The sequence below is a fragment of the Carcharhinus amblyrhynchos genome, unplaced genomic scaffold (genome assembly GCF_965287045.1).
Source record: "Carcharhinus amblyrhynchos unplaced genomic scaffold, sCarAmb.v2.hapA scaffold_44, whole genome shotgun sequence".
NCBI classification, from domain to species: domain Eukaryota; kingdom Metazoa; phylum Chordata; class Chondrichthyes; order Carcharhiniformes; family Carcharhinidae; genus Carcharhinus; species Carcharhinus amblyrhynchos.
This window is the reverse complement of record NW_027649785.1, coordinates 2,817,620-2,838,890: the sequence shown is the minus strand read 5'-3', so window position 1 is coordinate 2,838,890 and position 21,271 is coordinate 2,817,620. Positions and strand designations below refer to the sequence as shown.

At 47.0% G+C, this 21,271-nt stretch overlaps 1 protein-coding gene across 1 annotated transcript in view; it reads left to right on the top strand.

Moving 5' to 3' along the window:
• Window positions 1-751: 751 nt before the first annotated feature.
• The window catches only part of LOC145337152 (synaptosomal-associated protein 25-like), a 298,706-nt gene continuing 278,186 nt past the window's right edge, over window positions 752-21,271 (top strand). Inside the window, exon 1 of the mRNA XM_080181939.1 lies at window positions 752-802. The gene's annotated coding sequence lies outside the window, so the exon portion shown is untranslated. The remainder of the gene's footprint in view (window positions 803-21,271) is intronic.

Here is a 21,271-nt window from a genome sequence, read left to right as displayed (position 1 = left end):
GGCCCCCAGAGGGGATGGGGTTGCCCGAGGGGTAGAGGGGGGATGGGGGGGAGATGGGGGAGGGGGAGAGTGGGGGGGGAAGAGGAGTGGGGGATGGGGGAAGAGGAGTGGGGGATGGGGGGAGGGGATGGGGGAGGGGATGGGGGAGGGGATGGGGGAGGGGATGGGGGATGCTCTCCCCCTCGACCCACCCCCCACCCCCTCCCCTCTACCCACCCCCACCCCCTCCCCTCTACCCCTTTTCCCCTTGCTCTCCCATACCCCCTTCCCCAAACTTCCTCCCCCTGCCAACCTCCCCTACTGCCGTCCCCTCCAACTGACAGGGAGGGGGTGGCGAGGGGAACGGGGGGGTGGACAAGGGGAACGGGGGAATAAGCAGAATGAGGGAAATGGGAGATGAGGGGAATGGGAGAAGAGTGATGGGGATGAGGGATGATGGGGATGGGAGATGAGGGAGGAGGGTGGTGGGGGAATGGGGGATGGGGAAGAGGAGGGAAGATGCTCTCCGTTCACCTGGACTAACGGTCACACCTGACCGCCGCCTAGCAACCCCACAGACTGACAGGGCGCGCGGCCAATGGGAAGTTCCGGGTGGGCGGGGTTAGAAGCTCGCGCGAGCGTGCCGTCTTCGTCATCGGAGTGACAAGGGTATCGACCAATCAGGTTGGAGGCTGGCGGGCGTGTGGGCCAATGGGTGAGGGTTGGGGGCGGGTTCGGTGCCGGCTGTGTCAGGCTGAGTGAGGGAGGGAGGCAGCTGGAAGCTGGAGAGAGAGAGAGAGAGAGAGAGCTGCTTCACTCACAGGTAGGAAAATGTCTCAGATAAATCACCTTCATTTATAATCCTCTGGACTACAAATAGGGACTTTTATCCGCGAGTGGGTTCTTCTATAAAGCTGTTTTCTAGTGAAAAGAATTCAATTTCAAATTGAAACAGAATACTTTCTCATCTTTCATTGAATTCCTCATTATTTTCTTTAAATATAGTTGATGACTCTGGACATCACTGCTTTAAAAATGGTGAGTTTTGTTCATTTGTCAATTAGATAATTATTAGAGCAGGACCCTCTATGTTACAGTGGAAGACTGGTATTTCTACAGCACTTTTAATAACTTTAGGATGTCTGAAAGCACTTGTAGCCTTTGAAGTAATTTGGAATTATAGTCACTGGGTAGCACGGTGGCACAGTGGTTATCACTGCTGCCTCACAGCGTCAGGGACATATGTTCTATTCCTGGCTTGGGTCACTGTGGGGAGTTTGCACGTTCTCTCTGTGTTTGCGTGGGTTTCCTCCGGTTTCTTCCCACAGTCCGAAGGACATGCTGGGTTAGGAATTGACCGTGGTAAATTCTCCCTCAGTGTACCTGACCAGGCGCCGAAGTGTGTTGACCAGGGGATTTTCACAGTAACTTTATCGCAGTGTTAGTGTAAGCCTACTTGTGATACGAACAAATAAACTTTAACTCACTGTTTGTAGTGGAGGAACCGCAGCAATGAATGGCACCTTCCTCTGCTATTCCCCACAAAGTGAGGTCTCAGTCTCAATGACTGATTAGGAAGCAGTGCAGAGTTGACGCCATGGGAAGGAGAGAAATCCAGAAATCCTGTGTGTGTATTACTCTGTTTTGTGGCTGGATTAAGAGCAGCACTGGCAAAGGCCCTGGTGCAGACTGTTCAAGGAGTAACTCAGCAAGAGAAAAATATTACTTTAAAAAATATATATAGAAAAGGGAAAAGCAAAAAAAAGTTGGTATTCCTGGTTCTTTAGTAGTAATGACAAGCAAGATTTGATTTGATTTATTATTTTCACATGGATTGTGATATAGTGAAAAGTATTGTTTCTTGTGCACTATACAAAGCGTACTGTTCATAGAGTAAAAACGGGAGAAGGGAAAGAGAGGGTGCAGAATGTAGTATTACAATCAAAGCTAAGGTGTAGAGAAAGATCAGCTTAATAGGAGGTAGGTCCATCCAAAAGTCTGATGGCAGCAGGGAAGAAGCTGTTCTTGAGTCAGTTGTGACATGATCTCAGACTTTTCTACCTTTTTTTTCAATGAAAGAAGGTGGAAGAGAGCATATCCAAGGTAAATGAGGTCCTTGATTATGCTGGCTGCTTTTCCAGGGCAGTGAGAAGTGTTGACAGAGTTGGTAGGTGGGAGGCTGGTTTGAGTGATAGACTGGCTACAATCGTGACCCTTTGTATGGTCTTGGTCAGAGCAGAAGCTAACAAAAGGAAATAACATACTTGACCTCATCCTCACTAATCTGCTGGCTGCCGATGCATCTGTCCATGATAGTATTGGTAAGAGTAACCACCGCGCAGTCCTTGTGGAGACAAAGTATGACGTCAAGTCCTGTCTCACATTGAGAATAACCTCCGTGGTGTTGTATGGCAATATCACTGTGCCAAATGGGACAGACTTCAAAATGATCTAGCAACTCAAGACTGGGCATCCATTAGGCGCTGTGGCCATCAACAGTAGTGGAATTGTACTTCAGCACAATCTGCAGTCTCGTTACCTGGCATATTCCCCCACTCAACCATCGTCATCAAGCCAGGGGATTAACCCTAGTTCAATGGAGAGTGCAGGATGGCATGCCAGGAACAGTACCAGGCAGACCTAAAAATGAGATGTCAACCTGATGAAGTTACCAAACAGGACTGCTTGCATGCCAAATGGCAAAAGCAGCAAGTGATACTCAGCTAAGTGATCCCACAACCAGTGGATCAGATCTAAGCTCTGCAGTCTTTCCACATCCAGTTGAGAATGGTGGTGGGCAATTAAACAACTCACTGGAGGAGGCGGCTCCACAAATATCCCCATCCTCAGTGATGGAGGAGCCCAGCACATCAGTGCAAAAGACGTGGCTGAAATATTTGCAGCAGTCTTCAGCCAGAAGTGCCGAGTGGATGATCCATCTCAGCCTCCTGCAGTGGTCCTCAGCATCTCAGATGCCAATCTCCAACCACTTCGATTCACTCCACGTGATCAAGAAACAGTTGAAGGCACTGGATGCTGCAAAGGCAATGGGCCCTGATAACATTCTGGCAATAGTACTGAAGATTTGTGCTCCAGAACATGCCGCTCCTCTAACCAAGCTCTTTCAGTACAGCTACAACACTAGCATATGTGGAAAATTGCCCAGCTAAGTCCTGCACACAAAAAGCACAACAAATCCAGCCCAGCCAATTACTGCCCAATCAAACTACTCTCGATCGTCAGTAAAGTGATGGGAGGTGTCATCAGTGCTATCAAGCAGCACCTGCTCAATGATGCCCAGTTTGGGTTTCGCCAGGGTCTCTCAGCTCCTGACTATGTTCAAACATGGACAAACGAGCTGAATTCCAGAGGTGAGAGTGATAGCCCTTGACATCAAGGCTGTATTTGACTGAGTGTGGCATCAAGGAGTTCTAGCGAAACTGGAATCAATGGGTATGAGGGGGCAAACTCTCCGCTGGTTGGAGTCATACCTGGTACATAGGAAGATGGTTGTGGTCATCTCAATTCCAGGACATTTCCGCAGAAGTTGCCCATGGTAGTTCCCCAAACAACTTCAGCTGCTTCATCAATGACCTTCCCTCCATCACAATGTTGATAAATGTGAGGTCATCCATTTTGGTAGGAATAACAACAAAATGGACTATTATTTAAATGGTAAAAAATTGCAGCATGCTGCAGTGCAGAGGGACCTGGATGTCCTTGTGCAGGAATCTCAAGGAGTTGGTTTGCAGATGCAGCAGGTAATTAAGAAGACAAATGGAATTTTGTCCTTTATTGATAGAGGGATGGAGTTTAAAAACAGTGAGGTTCTGTTGCAACTATATAAAGGTGCTGGTGAGGCCACACCTGGAGTATTGTGTACAGTTTTGGTCTCTTTACTTGAGAAACGATATACTGGCACTGGAGGGGGTGCAGAGGAGATTCACTAGGTTGATTCTGGAGTTGAGAGGGTTGACTTTTGAGTAGAGACCGAGTAGACTGAGTATACTCATTGGAATTCAGAAGAATGAGGGGAGATCTTATAGAAACGTAGATTATGAAGGGAATAGATAAGATAGAAGCAGGGAAGTTGTTTCCACTGGCGGGTGAAACTAGAACTAGGGGGCATAGCTTCAAAATAAGGGGAAGCAGATTTAGGACTGAGTTGAGGGGGAACTTCTTCACACAAAGGGTTGTGAATCTGTGGAATTCTCTGCCCAGTGAAGCAGTTGAGGCTACCCCATTGAATGTTTTTAAGGCAAGGATAGATAAATTTTTGAACAGTAAAGGAATTAAAGGTTATGGTGAGTGGGTGGGTAAGTGGAGCTGTGTCCACACAAAGATCAGCCATGATCTTATTGATGGAGCAGGCACAAGGGGCCACATAGCCTATTCCTGCTCCTAATTCCTATAAGGTCAGAGGTGGGGATGTTTGCTGATTGCCCAATGTTCAGCACCATTTGCGACTCCTCAAATACTGAAGCATTCCATGTTTAAATGCAACTAGATTTGTTGCATCTTGTTGCATTCATGCCACACAAATGCCAAGCAATGGCCATCACCAGTAAGAGATTCTTTAACCACTGCCCCTTGATATTCAATGTGTAACAATCACTGAATCCCCACTGTCAACATCCTTGGGGTTACTGGGAAAACTGTGGCAAGTAACTCACCTCCTGACTCTCCAAAGCTTGTCCACCATCTACAGTGCAGGGGTGTAATGGAGCACCACACGCACACGCACACACACACACACACACCACACACACACACACACACACACACACACACACACACACACACACACACACACACACTTACTTGCCGGATGGGTGTAAATACTACAACACTCAAGAAGCTGATAGCATCCAGGACAAAGCAGCCCGCTTGATTGGTACCACATTTACAAACATTCAATCCCTCCACCGCCAATGCTCAGTAGCAGCAGTGTGTACCATCTACCAGATGCACTGCAGCAATTCACCAAAGATCCTTTAGACAGCACCTTTGAAACCCACGACTACTTTAATCTAGAGGACAAGGGCAGCACATAAATGGGAACACCACCACCTGCAAGTTCCCCTCCAAGCTACTCTCATCCTGACTTGGAAATATATCGCCGTTACTTCGCAGTCGCTGGGTCAAAATTCTGGAATTCCTTCCCTAACAGCATTGTAGGTCAACCCACAGAACATGCAGTGATTCAAGAAGGCAGCTCACCATCACCACCTTAAGGGCAACTAGGGATGAGTAATAAATGCTGGCCAGCCAGCGATGCCCATGCACCATGAATGAATTAAAAATAAACTCTGATACATCTGGAAAGGTTGCTTTCTGTGGTACATCTGTAAAAGTTGGTGAGAAATGTAGTGGATGTGCCAAATTTCCTTGGCCTCCTGAGGAAGTAGAGATGCTGGGGGGCTTTCTTAGCTATAGCGTCAGTGTGAAGGGATCAGGACAGGTTGTTGATGATCTGGACACCTAAAAACTTGAAGCCCTCGATCATTTCCACTTCATCACAGTTAATGTTGGCAGGGGTGTATCCTCCACTATGCTTCCTGAAATCCATGACTATCTCCATCATTTTACTGATGGAGGGACAGATCCAGTTCACCAGCTTCTCTATCTTTTTCATGCACTCCGTCCCATCATTGTTTTGAGATCTGACCCACCATGGTTGTGTCATCAGCAAACTTGAAAATGGAAAATGTTATTGCCTTCTGACAGCCTGTTCCTATGTAGGTGCAAATATTTTGTATTACTTTGCAGTTTTTTTGTGGTTTCATTAAAGCTCAATGTTTTCACCTGAACACTTTTGATATTGGCATTGTGGCAGCATCGGAACACACCTCTCATCAAGTAAACTGGTGAGTTTATGTGACATATGCACAGTGATATCGACCTCTACATGGGCCGTGGAATTGCAGTGCAGTGACAGTGAGAACTATGGCAGCCGTGGATTTGGCTTTGAAACATTGGCGCTGAGGGAACATTGGGACAGTCAATACATTTGATCATAAGTGTCAGAATCTAATCTCACTTGATCCTAACTTTGCCCCTTTCCTCATCTATGGTTTCAACTTGAAGGAGAGAACCAAGATTTACCTGCTTTGCAGATTTAGGGACACAAATAGTGATGGGATATCTCCTGGACTCCCTGTTCAAAACAAAGAGAACTTATTGGACCTGATGCTGGGACAGAGTAGTGAGTTATAAGTGTGTTATATCATGCTACTTTATAGTTAAGCATCAATGTCACCTGATTAATGGAAACCATAAAGCAGGCTGATAGCTAAGCCATGGATACTGTTAGGGTATGAGATCAGAAACCCCTAGGTATAGAAACAGAGACGTAAATACATAAAGCGGGAGGAGGCCATTTGGCTCTTTGAACCTGCTCCGCCATTCATTATGATTGTGGCTGATCATCCGACTCGATAGCCTAATCCTGCTTTCATTATTTTTGATCCCATTTGCCCTAAGTGCTGTAAGAGCCACCTCTTGAATACATTCAATGTTTTGGCATCAAGTACTTCCTGTGGTAATGAATTCCACAGCCTGACCACTCTTTGGGTGAAGAATTTTATAAGTCTATTTATAGTGTACTATGAAGTTAGACTAGACCCAAATATTTGCTGTATTAGCATCAATGTGAGGGTAAGGTATTTTATACCAGGTGTGATTCCATTGACACTAGAAAGCTTTTATCAAAACAATCTTTTTTTAACGGCTTAACATTTACCAATTGAAATATTTAAACATGATAAGATACGATTTTTAACTGCTAACCTACCGCTATAGGTTCCAGTTCAAGCAACATTCCTCTTACAGACTTAAAACCCCTCCTTCAAAATCAATTAGCAAGACATGCTTGTGTACATGTACTTGTTAACAGTCATAGAGCTTTTGAACACCTCTGGAGAGAGACAGAGATAGAGAGACACTGTCTTCTGACAGCCCAAACAGCAGCCTCCGGAGAGAGAGAGAGACACTTGCTTCTTTTAGGACCAGACATAAAACTGACTGTATTAAAATCGAAGAGAAACTGTGCATCTTCCCTGCAGCTTAGCTCCTCCCATTAACACATGACTGTCTCTTGTCAATCCAAACCCTACTCTGAAACCCCAAGAAATCTCTAAGTAGACTAAACTGTATTAACTCTGTTTAGACAATCACACCAAGAGCTAAAATCAATCATTATCCTGCATTCTCAACATTTGAGCTGCCTGCTGCCCAGACAAATCGACACCGGTGAAGTGAGAGTGACAACCTTTGACATCAAGGCTGCATTTGACTGAGTGTGGCATCAAGGATCCCTAGTGAAACTGTAATTAATAGGTTTCAGGAAGCAAATTCTCCGCTGGTTGGAGTCATCGACAAGATGCACTGCAGCAACTCATTTAAGGTTACTTAGGCAGCACCTTCCAAATGCATGACCACTACCATCTAGAAGGACAAGACCAGCAAGTACCTGGGAATGCCACCACCTGGAAGTTCCCCTCCAAGTCACTCACCATCCTGACTTGGAAATATCTCGCTGTTCTTTCACTGTTACTGGGTCAAAATCCTGGAACTCGCTCCCTAATAGCACTGTGGGTGTACCTACATCTCAAACTGCAGTGGTTCAACAAGGCAGCTCACCACATCTTCTGAAAGGTAACTAGGAATGGGCAATAAATGCTGGCTTAGCCAGCAATGCCTACATTCCATAAATTATTTTTAAAATAGCTAAAATGTAAGATAGTTGCTATCCTGGATAATGACGTCACAGGTGCTTGTTTCGACAGAGGGGTGGTTGAACCTGCTGATGTTTTGTTGAAATCGGCTACATTCTGTATACAGATTATTCAGTAACCCTACTTGGACATATTCTTTGAATGCAGTGTTAATTGAGTGGCCATTGACAGGGGAGTCACTTACAGCTATGAAACTCAGTGCCCCAGTCAGGCGTTCATCCCAATCTGCTCACCAGGCTGGTGGTTCATCACATTCACATGTTGCTGGTAAAACACAATCCTCTCTGCCCAGAGATCTTCTTAACCTTACCTTTAAAGGCCTGGTCGTGGAGAAACCCATTATCAAGATACTTTCAGGCACTCTGTTCATAGAAACCCATGATGGGTCAATTTGACCAGCCTAATGCCGAGTGCTAGCTGCTGACCACAGTCTCCCGCTACCTCCAGTCTATACAAAGTGGAATGAGCCCACGTACTTTAGCCAATGACGATCTGGCCAGGGGACTTTGTCAGGAGTCACCGGAGTTGATCCTTCACAGCTTGGTAAGTGGCAGTGAGAGGCAGGGATGAAGGCACATCGTATCTGAGTGAATTGCTCATTGTGAGATAGTACTTGTAATTCACGGGAAAGATTTGCGTCGTGGATCTTGTCAGCAACGCTAGTCAAAATATGTGATGCAGGTTAAGTGTTGGGTGACGTGGTACTTTGGACCTGAAGCAAGAAAGGACAGAAAACCTTGTGTGCAGTCCCCTGAGAACTTCCTGTGATTCCCCATGTCATGACTGTCGTGTCCATGGTCAGTTGCTACATGACAATTGCCTCTGTCATATTCACTGAGTTGTAAATATCCTACTGCAGTTTTGCAAGCTGCATTACATCGGACCTTTGAGGACTACCTCGTACCCAGTCTCTTCACATTCCAATGTTCACAGGTATTCATTGATGACGTTATGTCAGGCTGCACAGAATTCTCTTTCACCAGAGGACCAGCATGGCTAGCTATTCAATCTGAATGTCCCCTCCTTCATCGCGCACATGTCCACCTGTTACAAGGCATCCACCCTTCAAAGGAGCTTGCAATATTTGCCAGGTCAAACGTTACTTTGATTTGCTATCATTGCATGGAATGATTTACTCATTGAATCATAGAATCCCTACAGTGCAGAAGGAGGCCATTCAGCCCATCAAGTCTGCACTGACCACATTCCCATTCAGGCCCTATCCCTATAACCCCATGCATTTATCATAGCTAGTCCCCTCGTTGCTAAGGGGAAATTTAGCGTGGCCAAATCTGCACGTCTTTGGACTGTGGGAGAAAACTGGAGCACCCACTCATCATGGCATAATGAGCCCTGCACTCCCCTCCAGGGAATTCCTTTATTATTCCATCTGCTATTCCGGGAGGCTTTGTCCCTGCTGTCCACCCATAGCTTGGTCACCCATCACATCGCTGACTTAAATCGTCACCCACTGATGTTTCCATGCATGTGATATGGGTTCCTCTGTTGGATGAGTCACAGCAAGCTGCCATACCTGTGTTATTCTCCAGCCCATTCCCAGCCTGCGAATGATGCTCATTTGCTGCTGATGTTAGCACGCATGAGTGACAAGTCATCTCAGTTGTACGAATGTAACAATGAGATTGTGTCAGTGCTCCTAGTGAATGCCAAGAGACCTTTTAGGGATGCTCTCCTTTCAGGTGTGCATCGAGTTTCCTCCACTCGATGATCCCTAAACTGTCATATAGAACATAGAACATTACAGCGCAGAACAGGCCCTTCGGCCCACGATGTTGCACCGACCAGTTAAAAAACAATGACCCTCTAACCTAAACCAATCCCTTTCCATCCATAAACCTATCCACTAGGCGCATTTACCCAAATCCCTCAGTCTCTCCTCATAGGACCTCCCCTCCATACCAGGCAACATCCTGGTAAACCTCCTCTGCACCCTCTCCAAAGCCTCCACATCCTTCCTATATTGTGGGGACCAGAACTGCACACAATACTCCAAGTGCGGCCACACCAGAGTTTTGTACAGTTGCAACATGACGCTGCGACTCCTAAATTCAATCCCCCTACCAATAAACGCCAAGACACTGTATGCCTTCTTAACAACCTTATCTACTTGATTCCCAACTTTCAGGGATCTATGTACACATACACCTAGATCCCTCTGTTCATCAACACTATTCAGAGTCCTCCCGTTAGCCCTATACTCAACACATCTGTTATTCCTGCCAAAGTGAATTACCTCACACTTCTCCGCATTAAACTCCATCCGCCACCTCTCGGCCCAGCTCTGCAACCTGTCCAAGTCTCCCTGCAAACTATGACACCCTTCCTCACTATCTACCACACCTCTGACTTTGGTTTTTGGGCTGGGTGCTCTGCTTTGTGAGCTGACGAGCTGCTTCAGGAATATCGTGCTGTAATTGAACGCAGGGGCTCAGATCACCAACAAGAATCCAATTGCAGAGAAGGTGCTCCGGGAGCTGGAGGGTGAGATCTGATGCTAAGACCCACATGGAGACCCTGTCACACCCTTGGCCCTGCCTGTCACCGCTGCAGAAAAGCGTAGTACGCAGGTGGAAATCTAAGATGTAAAATAAGCTTAAAGTTTATTTATTAGTGTCCACAAGTAGGTTTACATTAACACTGCAATGAAGTTACTGTGAAAACCCCCAAGTTGCTGCACTCCACCCGTTCGGGTACACTGAGGGAGAATTTAGCACGGCCAATGCACCCTAACCATCACATCTTTCAGACTGTGAGGGGAAGCCGGAACATCCAGAGGAAACCCATGCAGACATGGGGAGAACATGCAGACTCCACACAGACAGTGACCTAAGCTGGGAATTAAACCTGGGTCGCTGGCACTGTGATGCAGCAGTGTTAACCACTGTGCCATCCACGTGTGAGTAATCAACATCAGCAGACCATTCAGGATATGGGACAATAGGACAGCTCTGTAAAATTCAGGGTGATTGGTCACCCTGATTGTAGTGCACAGCCTGTTATTTTCAATACATTGTCCCATAGTGCCGGAAGATTGGAAAACGGCTAATGTTACGCCGTTGTTTAAGAGGGGTGCCAGGCAAAAGGCAGGGAATTATAGGCCGGTTAGTTTAACGTCTGTTGTAGGTAAAATGTTAGAATCCGTCATCAAGGAGGAAATAGCAAGGCATCTTGAGGGGAATTGCTTGATAGAGCAGATGCAGCACGGTTTCGTTAAGGGGAAGTCGTGTCTGACAAATTTACTGGAGTTCTATGAGGATGTGTCTAGGGCGGTGGATAGAGGGGAGCCGGTGGATGTGGTGTTTCTTGATTTTCAGAAGGCGTTTGACGAGGTACCTCACAAGAGGTTATTGCAGAAGGTCAGGGGACATGGAGTTGGGGGTAGGGTGTTAGCGTGGATAGAGGATTGGTTGTCAAATAGGAGGCAGAGAGTGGGGGTCAATGGGTGCTATTCGGATTGGTGGTTGGTGACTACTGGAGTGCCCCAGGGGTCGGTGCTGGGGCCTCAGCTATTTACCATTTATATAGATGATCTGGAGGAGGGAACCGAGTGTATGGTGTCGAAATTTGCTGATGACACCAAGATTGGTGGAACGGCAAATTGCGCGGAGGGTGTGGAGAGTCTCCAGAAGGATCTAGATAGGCTGGGCGAATGGGCCAGGAACTGGCAGATGGAATTTAATGTTGGCAAGTGCGAGGTGGTCCACTTTGGTAGGAATAATGGTAGGAAGGATTATTACTTATGTGGCGAAAAACTGCAGCAGGCGACGGTGCAGAGGGACCTCGGGGTCCTTGTGCATGAGTCGCAAAAACCCAGCTTGCAGGTGCAGCAGGTGGTCAGGAAGGCGAATGGGATGCTGGCCTTCATAGCAAGGGGGATTGAATATAAAAGTAGGGAGGTCTTGCTGCGGCTATATAGGGCATTGGTGAGGCCGCAGCTGGAGTACTGTGTGCAGTTTTGGGCGCCGCACTTATGCAAGGATATTTTGGCCTTGGAGGGAGTGCAGAGGCGGTTTACTAGGCTGATGCTGGAGTTGAGGGGGTTGAGCTATGAGGAGAGGCTGAATAAACTAGGCTTGTACTTGTTAGAGTTTAGAAGAATGAGGGGAGATCTCATTGAGACGTATAAGATGATGAATGGGATGGATAGGATAGAGGTGGAGAGACTCTTCCCGCTCAGAAAGGATAGTAGGACTAGGGGGCACAGCCTCAAGATAAAGGGGGTGTGGTTTAGAACGGAGTTGAGGAGGAACTTCTTCACTCAAAGGGTGGTGAATCTCTGGAATTCTCTGCCCGTTGAAGTGGTGGAGGCTGCCTCGCTAAATATTTTTAAGACGCGGGTTGATGGGTTTTTGATAAGAGAGGGGATTAAGGGTTATGGGGAGAGGGCGGGAATGTGGAACTGAGCCACGACAGATCAGCCATGATCTTATTGAATGGCGGGGCAGGCTCGAAGGGCTAGATGGCCTACTCCTGCTCCTATTTCTTATGTTCTTATATTAAATGCTTCTGCATGGCTGTACACGTTTAACAGGGAACACATTCTGTGCAGTGGCTGTGTACACATGCTGTTTACTGTTAACAGTGGGCAGCAGTTGGGGGGTGGGGATGGGCTCTGTGTTCCAGGTCTTTCAGAAGGTGAAGGATTGGCCAGCGCTCCAGCTCCTAGTCACCACCCAATGTCTCCCACCGGAAGTGCTGTGGGTGCTGGGCGAGACAGCATCCAGTTTTAGCCGTGATTCCCACCTTGGTCATCTAGCATGCTGAGGTCTATGCTGCAAAATGAAGAACAGTCACCTGGAGGAAGTGTCCACTGCTTGTGGAAGGGTGTCTGGCAGAGTAAGAGCCTGCAGGCAAGGTAGGGGGAGAAAGTGACAAAACATGGGGAAGGCAAGAGTATCATCGAATCCCTAAAGTGCAGGAGGAGGCCATTCGCCCCATTGAGCCTGCACTGACAACAATCCCACCCAGGCCCTATCCCTGTCACCCCATGTATTCACGCCGCTAATTCCCACGACACCCCCTCCCCCCTATACATCTTGGGGCACTAAGGGGCAATTTAGCATGGCCAATTAACCTAACCCCCACGTTTTTGGACTGTGGGAGGAAATCTGAGCACCTGGAGGAAACCTACACAGACACGGGGAGAATGTGCACACTCCACACAGACAGTAACCCAAGGTTGGAATCAAATTCAGGTCCCTGGTGCTGTGAGGCAGCAGTGCTAACCATTGTGCCACCATGTTGCCCCCTGAGCTGAGTATTTCAGATAGATTTGGTGCACAGAGCTGTAAAAACCTCTCAGATTTGCCTGCTATCAGAAAGAAACTTGGAGAGCAAGTTTAGATAAAAGTAAATGAGGAGGAAGTGGCAGTAAAGTCAGTAGCCAGATGACACACAATTAAGCAAATTGGCAATAAAGCCAGCATGGAGATGAGAATTTCTTTTACAAGGAAACTGCCTGAAGGAGTGGTGAGGTGGAGATGCCAGTGTTGGACTGGGGTGGGCACAGTAAGAAATCTCACAGCACCAGGTTAAAGTCCAACAGGTTTATTTGGAATCACGAGCTTTTGGAGCGCTGCTGACTCACCTGATGAAGGAGCAGCACTCTGAGAGCTCATGATTCTGAATAAACCTGACGGAGTGGTGGCAAGTTTGACTTAAAAAAAAACAAGGTTACAGGAAAGGAGAAGGGGAACAAAACTAATTCGATAGCTCTTTTTAAGGGCCAGTATAGCCACGGTGGATCAGATTTGTGATTTTATATTCACTGAATGAAATAATGATGTCACTCAGTATTTCTGAAGGCCTGTTAGTATTTCAGTAGGTATTTTACAAAACAGCTTAGCCCTACGTAAGGCCACATCCTTAGAGGCTGGTGTTGCTGTGATATTGTAGTAAGGACATTGTAAATAACATGCTCTCAGCTTTACTGAGAGTATATAAAGTAGTGGATACCTCGCAGTGAATGCAGAGAGAGAAGCGAGTGGGAGGGATTGCAGGAAAATCTTATCAAGGGACTTGAATGACTCACACTTTCTCTCTCAATGTGTCATCTTAATCATAAGATAAGGATTTTTTCCCCTTTCCTTTTGAAAGCTTTTGGTGGGTGTAATATTCCAGATAACAGCAGTCCTTAAGTATCTTGCCAATTGGTTATTTGACTTTGGAGTGCTTCACAGAAGAGATTAGTCCATCTCATTACATGTCAACACACGTGCAACTCATGTGCACGCACTTTCACGCTCACATGAGCTCTTTCGTGCACACGCCAGCACATGTGCACACCCGCACGTGCACATGTGCATGCCCATGCATGCGCACGCCCGCACACATGCACGTGTGCTGCCCATGCACCAGTGCACACCGGTGTGTGCCTCACATGCGAGTGCATGCCAGCACATGCACACAGCAGCACATACCAGCATACGCACTCACACTCAGTTGAATCTGGCCAGAATTTTAACAGCCCACCTGCCACGGGAATCGAAGCGAGTGAGGGATGGCGTGTGTGAAGGTCCGTTGACCTTAGGCAGGATTTTATGGTTTCGGGACATGCGAGTCCGTAAAGTCCTGCCCCATATGTACACACTTGTTCACACACAAATGTGCACAAACGCACTTGCACACAAACACATGCTCATACTGCAATCCCACTTGCATGTGTACACTTAAAAATAAGAGTTATTTTCTGGGATGTGGGTGTTGCTGGCAAAGTCAGCATTTGATGCCCATCCCTAATTACCCCTTAGCAGGACCATTTCAGAGGTAGGTTAAGAGTCAACCACATTGGTGTGGATCTGAGTCATGTGTAGGCCAGAAAAGGTAAGGAAGGCAGATTTCCTCCCCTAAATGACATTAGTGAATCAGATGGGTTTTTGTAATATCAGCAAGAGTTTCATGATCACCATTACTGAGACAAGCTTTCAATTCCAGATGTTTTAATTAATTGCATTTAAATTCCACCTATTGCCGTGGTTGGATGTGCATTGATGTGGATGTGCCGGCGTTGGACTGGGGTAAACACAGTAAAAACCAGGTGTTGTCAGACTTTTTACTGGATGTGCATTAGCAGGGCCTTTGGATCACTAGTCTAGTAATGGTACCACAGCAGAACTGTCTCCACTTGCACCTGAATATGGGCCTACAGCACGTGAAAACAATAGTCACTCTATCGGGGTGAAGATCAGACCCATGTGATTGATTTTTACCAACCTGCTGGAGAAGGCAAGAAGCCTCATAAAACAGCAAGAGAAGATGTCGGGAGGGGGAGCCCAGCATTCTCCCACAGAGATGGTCGTGGGGCAGCTCACTGACTGGAAGCAGTCAGCTGATTAAACCAATTCACCATTCACTGCAACCGGGTTTTACTGACATTGAGATGGGTTCCTGACATGTGGGGAGACCACCAGGTAAATGGTCTTCACGCTGGGCTTCTGGGAGGAGACTTCCAGGATGGTCAGCCCATGTCTCACCTAAGGGGCCCTCCTTCGTAACAGTGGCTGCTCGCGAGGTTCCAATGCTGGCTGCTGCTACGGAGGCCAGAGCGGAACACCTAGCCCTAGTACAATAACACACGTCATATTGTCTCAACACCTCATATTGTTGAGGGTGCCTCAACATGGAGAATCCCTCAACCTCAGCAGTGGCCAACCCCATTGGTGGCACTGCCAAGGCTACTGAGCTGCTGGCCCCCTGATTGGACCAGAGAGGTGGGCAGCCGTCTTTAATTGATCAATGCGGTTCCTGTGGTGGACTGTTTAATGGACTGATAACTGGTATAATCCTGCCTGGAGTCCTACCATTCATCCTTGTGGACCTGGGAACAGCTGTCGGTTTCAGTGCAACAGAGGCCTGGATTAGGGAAATATCTAGGCAATACCATGTACACGTGGTATGTACACAGATACATGTATGTGGACACAAATACACACGCGTGTTAAACCAAAGTCTGGCTGGTTGATGGATGGACACAAAAGGTCTATTGAGTGTATTTTGAAGAAGAGGAGAGGAATTACAAACTATTAAGAGTATAGAAACGCAGAGGGACCTGGGGGTGCAAGTGCACAATTCTTTGAAGGTGGTAGCACAGGTGGAGAAGGTTGCGAAGAAAGCTTATGGTATGCTAGCCTTTATAGGAAGGGGTATAGAGCACACGAGCTGGTGTCTAATGTTGCAGTTGTATAGAACGTTGGTTAGACTGCATATGGAGTACTGCGTCCAGTTCTGGTCACCTCACTACCGGAAGGACATGGAGACCCTGGAGAGAGTGCAGAGGAGGTTAACCAGGATACTGCCTGGTATGGAAGGACTGGGTTATGAGGAAAGATTGGGTAAATTGGGGCTGTTTTCCTTAGAAAGACGGAGAATGAGGGGGGATCTAATAGAGGTGTATAAGGTAATGAAGGGTATAGATAGAGTAAACAGTGGTAAGCTTTTTCCTAGATTGTAAACAAATATCACAAGGGGCCACGGGCTTAGGGTGAGGGGGGCGAGGTATAATTCGGATATTAGAGGGAGATTTTTCACACAGAGGGTTGTGGGGGTATGGAATGCGCTGCCAAGTAAAGTGGTGGAGGCAGGCACACTGGACTTGTTTAAGGGACACTTAGGCACATGAGCAAAATAGAGATGGAGGGATATAGGAGACTGTTTTAAATAAGGTTCAGGAGCCTTGGGACGTTCCTGGGAACCAATTGATTCCTATGGACCTTTCAACATATTTTCTGTTTTACTTTTGAGCTTCTGGGGATTCCCTTGAATGTTTGCGTAAGGATGTGCATGTTATTGATGTTTTTCTCTTTTAATCCACAGGTGCTTTGGTCCGCCTTGTTGTCTAACGAGGGGCATACACGTGGTGGGTCGTGCGAGGGCTGCTTTTGAATGTTTCGAGAGTAGCCTAGTACTTCGCGTTGTTTGTGTACGCTTAAACTGGACCAGCTGATGGGCAACACGACAGCTCAGTGACTATCACTGTTTGCTGTGCAGATAGATGGATTTGGGCCGGTGTCTGTGGGAGTTTGTGCAATCTCCCCGTGCTTGCGTGGGTTTTCTCTGGGTGCTCCGGTTTCCTCCCACACCCCAAAGATGTGCTCTTAGGCTGATTGGAGGTAATAAATTGTCCCTAAATTAGTCTCCCCTCAATCTGGTTTCCAATGTGGAGTGCCATAAGCGTAGACATGGGTCACGGGTGGAAGAGGGAACTCTCAATGTTAAGATGGTGGCACAAGCTCATTGGGCCGAAGGGCCTGTTTCCCGTGCTGTGTTGTTCTTTGTTCTTTGTGAATTCTCTCTAGTGTCCTGGCTAATATTAACTCCTCCATCAACAGCACCAAAAGAAAGGCCTGATTATCTCTTCGTTGCCTTCCCGCTGTTTGTCAGAATTTGCTATGTGTAAATTGGCTGTTATGTTTCCCAGATTCCGCCAGGGGCCCGGGTTCAATTCCAGCCTCGGGTCACTGTCTGTGTGGATTTGCACTTTCTCCTCAAGTCTGCATGGGTTTACTCCGGGTGCTCTGGTTTCTCCCACAGCCTGAAGATGTGCAGGTTAGGTGGATTGGTCGTGCTAAAATTGCCCATTAGTGTCAGGGGGACTAGCCAGGGTAAATGGGGGTAGGGTCTGGGTGGGATTATGGTCACTACAGACTCGATGGGCCGAATGGTCTCCTTCTGCACTGTAGGGTTTCTATGATTACTACGCTTCCGAAGTACTTCCGTTGGCTGTGAAGTGTTTTGGGACAGCCAGGCCTGGGAAGTTGCTATATAAATGTAAGTGTTCTTATTCCGCGTGGAATATCTGTGGGATTTGCACCAGTTGGTTGTTGCTGGATTTCAATATCCCCCCACCCCCGTTGGACATCCGTCAATGCAGGGATAGCAAAGAGCTGGATACCGGACTGCTGTGGATTCTGATGCTCAGTGAACTCTGTGGCTCGATGCGGGGAAGGAAGGGATAGTCGTTTGTTGTAGTAACTTGTTGGGAATTGACAGTGAGAGACAGTGCTGCTATAAACCTCCCTGTGCTGGGGCAGCACAGCTGCTGCAAGAGATGCTGCCATCCAAAGGCTTGACCTCCACTTCCTGCTAAACAATCTGTTTACTGTGTAGCATTCTCTTGTTCAGCTACCAGGAAAATTCTCCTGACGGGAAACAAAACAAAAATAATAGTTACTGTGTGTTTTAATCATAGCACAGAATTAACTCTTTCAGGTCTGTAACAGCGTGCTGTCTGACCAAAGGAACAAGGCTGGGATTCATTTCCAGCTTTGACAAAGGGTCATCTGGACTCAAAACCTCAGCTCTTTTCTCTCCTTACAGATGCTGCCAGACTTACTGAGATTTTCCAGCATTTTCTCTTTTGGGTTTCATTTCTGATTCATTCTCATATCACAATTAATTTAAGCATGTCCCTGATCCAAGCTTAGGATTGCAGTGGGACATCCCTTTGTGGGCATGGACTCACAGCTGTGTGATGTGCAGCCAGGGAAAGTCAAAATCCCAAATGCCGGAAAAGCTCAGCAGCTCAAGCCGTGATACCTGGTGCTGTGAGACTTCTTACTGTGTCCATTCCAGTCCAACGCCGGCATCTCCACATCGTGTGTGATTCTTTGAACAAGGGCAGTTAGGGACGAGCAATAAATATTGGCCAGCCAGCGGCACTCATCACACAAATGGAGAAAAACCTCAGTGGGCTAGGGGCAAGGGAACTCAGCGAGTTGGAGATTGGATTCAGCTGGAGATGGATGCTGGTGTGGTTAATGGAGATGATGTAGGTTAGAACTGAAGATTTTGCCCACAGCTAGGTACGGGTGTATAGATGAGAAAGAAATGCCTCTTTATTTATGTGAATACAAAGATGAAAGGATTCCCCTCAGATGCATGTTAAAAGTAATTGTCTCCAACTCTCCTACACCATTTGACTTTCAGTTACTTTAGCTATGTTCAGTTGGTTTCATCATTCTGCTTATGAATAATAACAGAACCAGAGAAAATAATATTTTTCAAAATTACCATCTGTGTTTTTATTGGACTTTGGGGCAAGTCTGTTGAAAAACATTATTTTTTCAGATGTTGAAATAAGGTTTAACAATGGATAACCACGCATCACATTGTATGGGAGTGCTTTTATGTGACAAAAGTGTTGTTGAAATTGCTGCACGATCTTCTCCTGCCAACCACACTTTGCAGTATAAAAAGTTCCCACACTTAGGAAAACAATATGCGTGAATTTATAAATGTGTTGTCAGATTGAGAGACTCTGTTTCAGCAAGGAAATGGATTGGGCCAAATCTTGCTGGAACAGTGTGCAGTGAGAATTAGTCTCCTTCCTTCCTGCAGTCTTCAAACTGAAGACTGGTTTTTGCACCATAACTTGCACATGGTGGGAGCAACAGGGTTCCCAGCATGGGAATCATCCGTGTCCTGGGAATAATAAAGTGAGTCGGGGAGGGGGAGGAGCAGTGTGGCTGTGGGGAAGGTGGGTGGACAGGAGCGGGGGTGATTATGGCGAAGTGGATGGGAGGAGCAGGGTAACTGTAGAGAAGGTGGCTGGGGGGGGGTGTGGGAGAGTCTGTAGGGGGATGTGGCTGGGGAGGAGGGGAGTCACTGTGGGGGAGTGTTTGTGGAGAACGTGAGTGGGGGGGGCGGTGGGCAGAGGTAAGGTGGGTGGTTGTGAGGGAGGTGGACGGGGAGATGTGCTACTTTTAGGTCCATTAGTGAGTAGGGAGGCAGATTTAGTTAACAGCCCTGACGGTATGTGAACGTTAATCTAATTACAGTCATAATCTGATCAAATTCATTGTGGTGTTTGAAAAGGAGAAATGTGAAACAGTTAATAAGATTCTTCTTTAAGGCTGGTTTGAGTGGAATGTGCTGTCAATGGAAACCATGTCAATGGGTAAAATGATAGAAGATCCGTGGAAAGTGTTCAAAAATACTTTAATATGATGCAGAATCAGTTCATACCCTTCAGGACAAGAGCTCGACATGCCAGCAAAATAAAGCCATTGATTACTAAAGTTTATTCATTCGTGGGACATGGGCCCACTGGCTTGCCAGTATTTATTGCCCATCCCTAGGTGCCTAGGAACTGAGTGGTTTGCTGGGCCTCTTCAGAGGGCAGTTAAGAGTCAATTACATTGCTGTGGCTCTGGAGTCAGATGTAGGCCAGACCGGGTAAGAACAGCAGATTTCCTTCCCTTGAAGACATTAGTGAACCTGATGGGTTTTTTTTTTGACAATCAACAATGGTTTCATGGTCATCAGTAGATTCTCAATTCCAGATACTTTTCTTGAAATCAAATTTCACCATTTACTGTGGCGGGATTCGGACTCGGGTCCCCAGAACGTTAACTGAGTTTCTGGATTAATAGTTTAGCGATAATGCCACTAGGCTATTGCCTCCTCTAAAGAGGTAAGAGACAACATAAATACTGAAAGAAAAAGCATGCAACCGAGGAAGGGATATTTCCAAGAAAGATAACATTGAAACAGGGTCAAGGGCTTACCGAAATTAACATAAGCAAAATAACAGTCATGAAAAAATATGGCACCAAAGAGTGACAAACTGCCAGGGCCAAATGGTTCCATAGAATTCTGGATGCTCCAGTTTCCTCCCACCGTCCAAAGATGGGAAGGTTAGGTGGATCGGCCAAGGTAAATGTGTGAGGTTATGGAGATAAGGCGGAGGGGAAGGCCTGAGTGAGATTTTTCTGGTCTGTTTTGGGCTGGAGTGGAGGTGGGCAGCTGGAGGAGATGGCAGCAAGATTGTACATCCTCATGTCATACATCACACCTCTGTTTCCAGCATTAATAAAAGGGGGAGAACGGGGCTTCTGCAACTCACCCGTGCTCCTAAACAGGCCAATTAATCTCATTAAACGCCTGTGGTACAGAAGGAGGCCACCCAGCCCATCGAGTTAACACTGACAACAATCCCACCCAGGCCCTATCCGTATAACCCCATGCATTTACCCTGCTAATCCCTGTGATACAAAGGGGTAATTTAGTATGGCCAATCCACCTACCCTGCGCATCTTTGGAGTGTGGGAGGAAACCAGAGCACCTGGGGGAAACCCATGCAGACATGGGGAGGACATGCAAACTCCACACAGACAGACAGTCACCCATGGCTGGAATTGAACCTGGGTCCCTGGTGCTTGAACATAGAACATAGAACACTACAGCACAAACAGGCCCTTCGGCCCACAAGTTGCGCCGATCATATCCATACCTACCAGGCCATAGAACGATCTAGAACTCTCAACCCCATTAAATCCCATGTATTCATCCAGAAGTCTTTTAAAAGACCCCAGCGAGTTCGCCTCTACCACCACTGACGGCAGCCGATTCCACTCACTCACCACCCTCTGAGTGAAAAACTTACCCCTGACATCTCCTCTGTACCTGCTCCCCAGCACCATAAACCTGTGTCCTCTCGTAGCGACCATTTCAGCCCTGGGAAATAGCTTCCGAGAATCCACCCTGTCTATACCTCTCAACATTTTATAAACCTCTATCAGGTTGCCTCTCAACCTTCG